We start from the raw sequence: 6,621 nt of genomic DNA on the forward strand, positions 1-6,621 counted from the left end.
CAAACTCTCCCTGTATAAAAAATATTCAAAAAAAAAAAGAAAAAATAGGCGGGGCGCACTGAGCTTTCTTTGCCTCGGGTACTTACAATCCACTGCTGATTACACATTCAGCTTCTCCGCCCGGAGCGAAGCGAAAGAGGAAGCAGATGGGAGCAAAGCGCCCACGGCTCTGAGCATCCAAGCGTCTCTTTTTTGATTTCTTTGTTCTTCCTGCTCCTTGACAAAGTGGTCCGCTACAGATTAACGGTGAAAGCTCTAACAGACTGTGCGAAATCTCTATTAAAGCCGCTGCTTTGAGCACCACGCTCAGCACTTCAGCAACCCCCGTACGCAGCGGCCATCTTAGCCCCCCCTGAGATTTTCTTGGTTGGTAGGCTTCTGATGGCGTCTTCTATTTCATTGCTTGTAATTGATCTGTTTAAATTGTATATTTCATCCTGATTCAATTTGGGCAAATCATATGACTCTAGAAATTTGTTGATGCCTTCAATATTCTCTATTTTTGGAGTACAAGTTTTCAAAATAATTTCTAATATCTTCTGTATTTCTTTATTTCATCATGTATGTTAGTAATTTGAGTTTTTTCTCTCCTTCTCTTCCTTAGCATGGCTAAAGGTCTGTCAATTTTATTTATTTTTTCAAAGAACCAACTTTTTGTTTTGTCAATTTTTTCAAATTTTTTTTGTTTGTTTCAATTTCATTGATTTCAGCTCTGATTTTTAATTATTTCCTGTCTTCTACTGCTTTTTTAAAAATTTTTATTATTGGTTGTTCAAAACATTACAAAGTTCTTGACATATCATATTTCATACATTTGATTCAAGTGGGTTATGAACTCCCATTTTTACCCCATATACAGATTGCAGAATCACATCAGTTACACATCCACTGTTTTACATATTGCCATACTAGTGTCTGATGTATTCTGTTGCCTTTCCTATCCTCTACTATCCCCCCTCCCCTCCCCTCCCATCTTCTCTCTCTACCCCATCTACTGTAATTCATTTCTCCCCCTTGTTTTTTTCCCTTTCCCCTCACTTCCTCTTATATGTAATTTTGTATAACAATGAGTGTCTCCTTCCATTTCCATGCAATTTCCCTTCTCTCTCCTTTTCCCTCCCACCTCTCATCCCTGTTTAATGTTAATCTTCTTCTCATGCTCTTCCTCCCTGCTTTGTTCTTAGTTGTTCTCCTTATATCAAAGAAGACATTTGGCATTTGTTTTTTAGGGATTGGCTAGCTTCACTTAGCATAATCTGCTCTAATGCCATCCATTTCCCTGCAAATTCCATGATTTTGTCATTTTTTAGTGCTTTTCTACTGCTTTTGGTATTGATTTTTTTCTTCTTTTTCTAGGGCTTTGAGATGTAATGTTAAGTCATTTATTTGTTGACTTTTTCTTCTTTTAAGGAATGAACTCCATGCAATGAACTTTCCTTTTAGAACTGCCTTCATAGGGTTCCAGAGATTTGATATGTTGTATCTGTGTTCTCATTCACCTCTACAGATTTTTAAAATCTCCTCCTTGAAGTCTTCTGCAACCCATTGTTCTTTCAGTAGCATGTTATTTAGTCTCCAGGTGTTGGAGTAGCTTTTATTTCTTATTTTATCATTGATTTCTGTTTCATTCCATTATGATCTGATAGAATGCAGGGTAGTATCTCTACTTTTTTATATTTGTTAAGAGTTGCTTTATGGCATAATATATGGTCTATCTTAGAGAATCATCCATATGCTGCTGAGAAGAAAGTGTAATCTCTTGTTGAAGGATGAATATTCTATATATGTCAGTTAAGTCTAAGTTATTGATTGTATTATTGAGTTCTATGGGTTTTTTGTTCAGCTTTTGTTTGGAAGATCTATCCAGTGGTGAAAGAGGTGTCTTAAAGTCACTCAAAATTATTGTGTTGTGGCCTATTAGACTCTTGAACTTGAGTAGAGTTTGTTTGATGAATGTAGATGTTCCACTGTTTGGGGCATATATATGTATAATTGTTAAATCTTGTTGGAGTATGGTTCCCTTAAGCAGTATATAGCGTCCTTCTTTATTTCTTTTGATTGACTTTAATTTGAAGTCTACTTTATTTGATATGAGGATTGAAATCCCTGCTTGCTTCCGCAGTCCATATGAATGGTAAGATTTTTCCCAACCCTTCACCTTCAGTCTGTGGATGTCTTTTCCTATGAGATGAGTCTCTTGGAGGCAGTATATTGTTGGGTCTTTTTGTTTAATCCTATCTGCCAGTCTATATCTTTGATTGATGAGTTAGGCCACTAACATTCAGGGTTATTATTGAGACATGATTTGAATTCCCAACCATTTTTTTTTGGGGGGGGGAGGTATTTAACTTGACTTTGTTTCTCCTCTGATTAGTTTTTCCTTTAGTGTAATATCTTGCTCTGCTGATTTTCATAATTGTTTTTCATTTCCTCTTCGTGGAATATTTTGCCAAGGACGTTCTGTAGTGCAGGCTTTCTAGTTGTAATTTTTTTTAACTTTTGTTTATCATGGAAGGTTTTTATTTCATCATCAAATCTAAAGCTTAACTTTGCTGGGTGTAAGATTCTTGGTTGGCATCCATTTTTTTTTTTTTTAGAGCTTAGTATATGTTGTTCCATGATCTCCTGGCTTTGAGGGTCTGAGTTGAAAAATCTGCTGAGATACGAATTAGTCTCCCCCTATATGTGATCTGATTCCTCTCTCTTTCGGCTTTTAAGATTCTATACTTATTCTGTAAGCTTGGCATTTTCATTATAATGTGCCTTGGTGTATATCTGCTGTAATTTTGTACATTTGGTGTCTTGTAAGCCTCTTGTATTTGGTTTTCTAATTTATTCTTTGTGCTTGGGAAATTTTCTGATATTATCTCTTTGAAGAGATTGTGCATTCCTTGGGTTCAAAACTCTGTGCCTTCCTCTATCCCAATAACTCTTAGATTTGGTCTTTTGATGCTGTCCCATAATTTTTGGATGTTCTGTTAATGGTTTCTTACTATCTTCACTGTGTGGTCAACTTATTTCCAGATTGTATACTTTGTCTTCATTATCTGACATTCTTTCTTCCAAATGATCTAGTCTATTGATTATGCTTTCTATTGAGTTTTTTATTTGGTTTATTGTTTCCTTCATTTTAAGGATTTCTGACTGTTCTTTTTTTTTTCAGAGTCTCTATCTCTTTCTTGAAGTAATGTATAATTGTTAAATCTTGTTGCTATCTGCATTTGCTCTCTTATCTCATTGTTGGAGTGATCAATTTTTGCCTATATTTGCTCATTTAGGTCATTCTTTAATTCACAGATTATTTTAATTATGAACCTTCTGAACTCCTTCTCTGACATTTCATCAACTTCTCTGTCCATGGGTTCTGTTATTGCACTTTCCTCCCTTGTTTCTTCTTGTTGTCTATGTGTCTTCCTCTCTTGCAGTGTGGATCTGAGATATTACAGTTTCTACCTTATATTCTTGTAGTATCCATGCAGATTGTCTGTACCTCACCTTGATATTGGGCTTCCAGACCCTGCTGGTGTCCCTCAATGTATGGTACTGCAACTAAAGGTAGTGGAGGCAATAGCTGAGGTGACTCGACATAATAGTGGAGGTGTCCCAAGATGGATGCAATGTCTTACAGAGATGGGGCTGAAAGTGGGCCTTACACTGTCTTTGGGATGCCTGCTCAGAGATGCAGTAGCTTCTAGGCCCTGTCTGTTGTTGCAAAGTGGAATCTACTGCCTGGGGAAGGCTCTGGTGATGTCTGCAGTGTCCCAAGATGGAAGTGGGTTAGGTTCCCTCTCATAAAAGCTGTTCATACCCCTGAATACCCCAAAAATGAAGACTGGAGACAGAAAAGGTCTCCTTTGTATTCCTCAAAGCTGACTTTAAACAAACCTTTTTTTTTTTAACCAAATTTTTTCCCCTGATTTAGTGGAGCCAAGTGCTGAAATTTTCATTGTCAGTAACATGAGGGGGAAGAGAGCTTATGTTTAAAAGATTTGAGGTTGTGACTTTCTTAAAACTTCTTTTGTAAAAGGATTGGACTTTAGCACAATTAATTGAAAATCTATAGACTATTTAAAAGAACTGTTCTGGTGAAAGTATTGTTAACTTTAACAACCGAGAGCAGCTGGGTCTGGTGGCCACACCTGTAATCCCAGTGGCTCAGAAGACTGAGGCAGGAGAATCACGAGTTCAATGCCAGCCTCAGCAACTTAGTGAGGCCCTAAGCAACTCAGTGAGACTCTGTCTCTAAATAAAAAATAAAAAGGGCTTCGATGTGGCTCAGTGGTTAAGTGCCCCTGGTTTCAATGCCTGGTACAAAACAAACAACAAAAAACCAAGAACAATAAAGCATCATCCCTAAGGAGAAGTAGTGAGCCTTCATTAAGAAATTTACACATTCCTTGACATTTTCCAGAATTGCTGTGGACCAGTGAATACTGTATGGCAACACATGGGTTTCTCACCTTTTTCAGCTTCAACCTTTCAGTTCTCTCTCTCCTGTATGATGGTCAGTGATAAAAATAAGACAGAGTATCTTATGTTTTGCATCAAGGTCCATGGTCTATGAGGGATTCATGCTGCTGTAGGAGTAAGACATTTTGGAGGTAAGCCTTTGTACTTCAGATCTATTTTCTGACTCAGGTGTTCTTGGGGCCTCCATAAGTTTTTCCAAATATAAAGAGAAAGAGGAGAGAAAGATTGAGAGGGAAGTGATCAACCAGCAGGCTTCTCATTTTTTGGCTTTAGTATTCCCTGTCCTCATCTTTGAGCATTTATATGTCAGAATGAGCATTTTTGTAAGCCAATACAGTGCATGTGTGTTTACATTTAAGACCATCATTTGACTGATTTGAAGTGGATCACTCATATTTTTTTTTGCATAAATGTTTTTGATGTTTGCTTTTTTCCTTGTGGTGCTAGAGAATGAACCTAGGACCTTGTGCATGCTAGGCAAGTGTTCTACTACTGAGCTACATCCCCAGTCTTTAAAAATATTTTATTTATTTTTGCAATCCCCCTGCCTCAGTATCCCGAGTAGCTGAAACTACCAGTGTGAACCACCACCCTGGCCACATAAGTTTTATAATGGGATTAAATGCCTCCAAGTAATCAAGCACCTAAGTAGACAGTTCCTTGTTGTGCCCTTAGCATGGCCTCTCCCTGGGTCACTCTTTATGCATGACCTCCAGGCATTCTTCATGTCCTCATTTGTATAGGTACAACCTCTGTGCAGATCAGAGAAAAAGCAGGAAAAATTTAAAAAAAAAAACCCACTACTCAGGTTCATTTCTCTCAGAGATGGTTTATAGAAGAAAATGTGGACTCACCAAATTGCATAATCACCCCTCCACCCACCCCAACAAAAGTGTGTACTTTCTAAGTAAAAGAACCCAAGAAAAGAGTTGTCTACAATATGCCACATGTGGTTTTTTCCCCCCTTTCCTGAGGGAAAACTTGTTCGACTTTGGGTTTCACCACTCATAAATTATCAGGTTATTTCTCACTTATGGCATAAATATCAGTCTGGTTGGAATATGCACCCGCACATCAGCTGAGATTGAAGAGAGCTAAATTTACAAAACATTAAATCAATAAGCATGTGTGAATGGGTAAACAGCGTGATATCCCTCAACTTAATAAGGCCACAGCATTACTGTTAATCATCTGTTTTGCAACTTCTGAAGATTTTTTTCTTCTAATTTTATAGTGTTGCTAGAAGCTAGATGAGTGAAGTTCTTTCTATCAGAAGAAGAAAACAGTGTACCTCAAAATAGAAAATGAGAAATTATCCCAGGGAGATAACGCCATGATAATTTCAAAGTGCTGCAATCATTGAAAGATGCTGTATTCGTAACGAAGACATAATTGTAGTTCATTTTCCTTGTTTCTATCAATGAGAAATCCTGGAACAGACAAGGATGCCAGATGTACCTCATGAAAATAACAGTCCTCCAGATGGGAAGTGGGGGGATATGTGTAGGAACAAATTAATAAAAATAGCATTTCTTCACTCTCCCGAATCTTAGGGCTCCAAAAACATGTCTCCAAACCTATGAAGACAGATTGATAATCCTCTTCCATTAAAGAATATATTTCTTTGGAGAAGTACCCATCCCCAACATGTCATATCATTTTACATTAATCACTAAACAAATGTCCTTAACAGGATAGTATGGATTATTTGTATTAGGTCACTTGCCAACACCCAGAAACTTTTCCAAGAACGATGTACTAGAGAAAACCACCAGCAAATGAGAAATATTAATATTAATGACTACTAAGAATTCATGGAAGCTAGGTCCTGAAAACTCCTGTGTAAAGGCAACGAAGGACTAGAATGTGGAGAGAGCCAAGATGCCAGGCAAAACCCAGAGGGCCTCTAGACTTGGACTTGGCAGGGGTGGAATATGGGAGAGAGTAAGGAGATGGAAAACATGGCATTAATTGGAACTGGAAGACAAAACAAACTGCTGAAGAGGACTAAACTGCTGGGTGTGTTCTGCTCAACATATAGACCAAATTTCCACTGCTTCTTCTTAAATTAACACCATCTGTTGATACCCTCCACTGTTTCTTTACTGCAATGACCACACATAAACAGGAAACTTCAGGGTAGCTTTTCTA

General features: G+C 37.6%; 1 long non-coding RNA gene across 1 annotated transcript; it reads left to right on the forward strand.

The window, feature by feature from the left end:
* The first annotated feature begins 4,245 nt into the window (after positions 1–4,245).
* LOC125611393 lies at positions 4,246–6,249 on the forward strand. Its single transcript, XR_007341582.1, has 2 exons — positions 4,246–4,601; positions 5,705–6,249. It is a non-coding gene; the product is annotated as an uncharacterized LOC125611393 (long non-coding RNA).
* The last annotated feature ends 372 nt before the right edge of the window (positions 6,250–6,621 follow it).

Source organism: Marmota marmota, unplaced genomic scaffold (genome assembly GCF_001458135.2).
Source record: "Marmota marmota marmota unplaced genomic scaffold, marMar, whole genome shotgun sequence".
NCBI classification, from domain to species: Eukaryota; Metazoa; Chordata; class Mammalia; order Rodentia; family Sciuridae; genus Marmota; species Marmota marmota.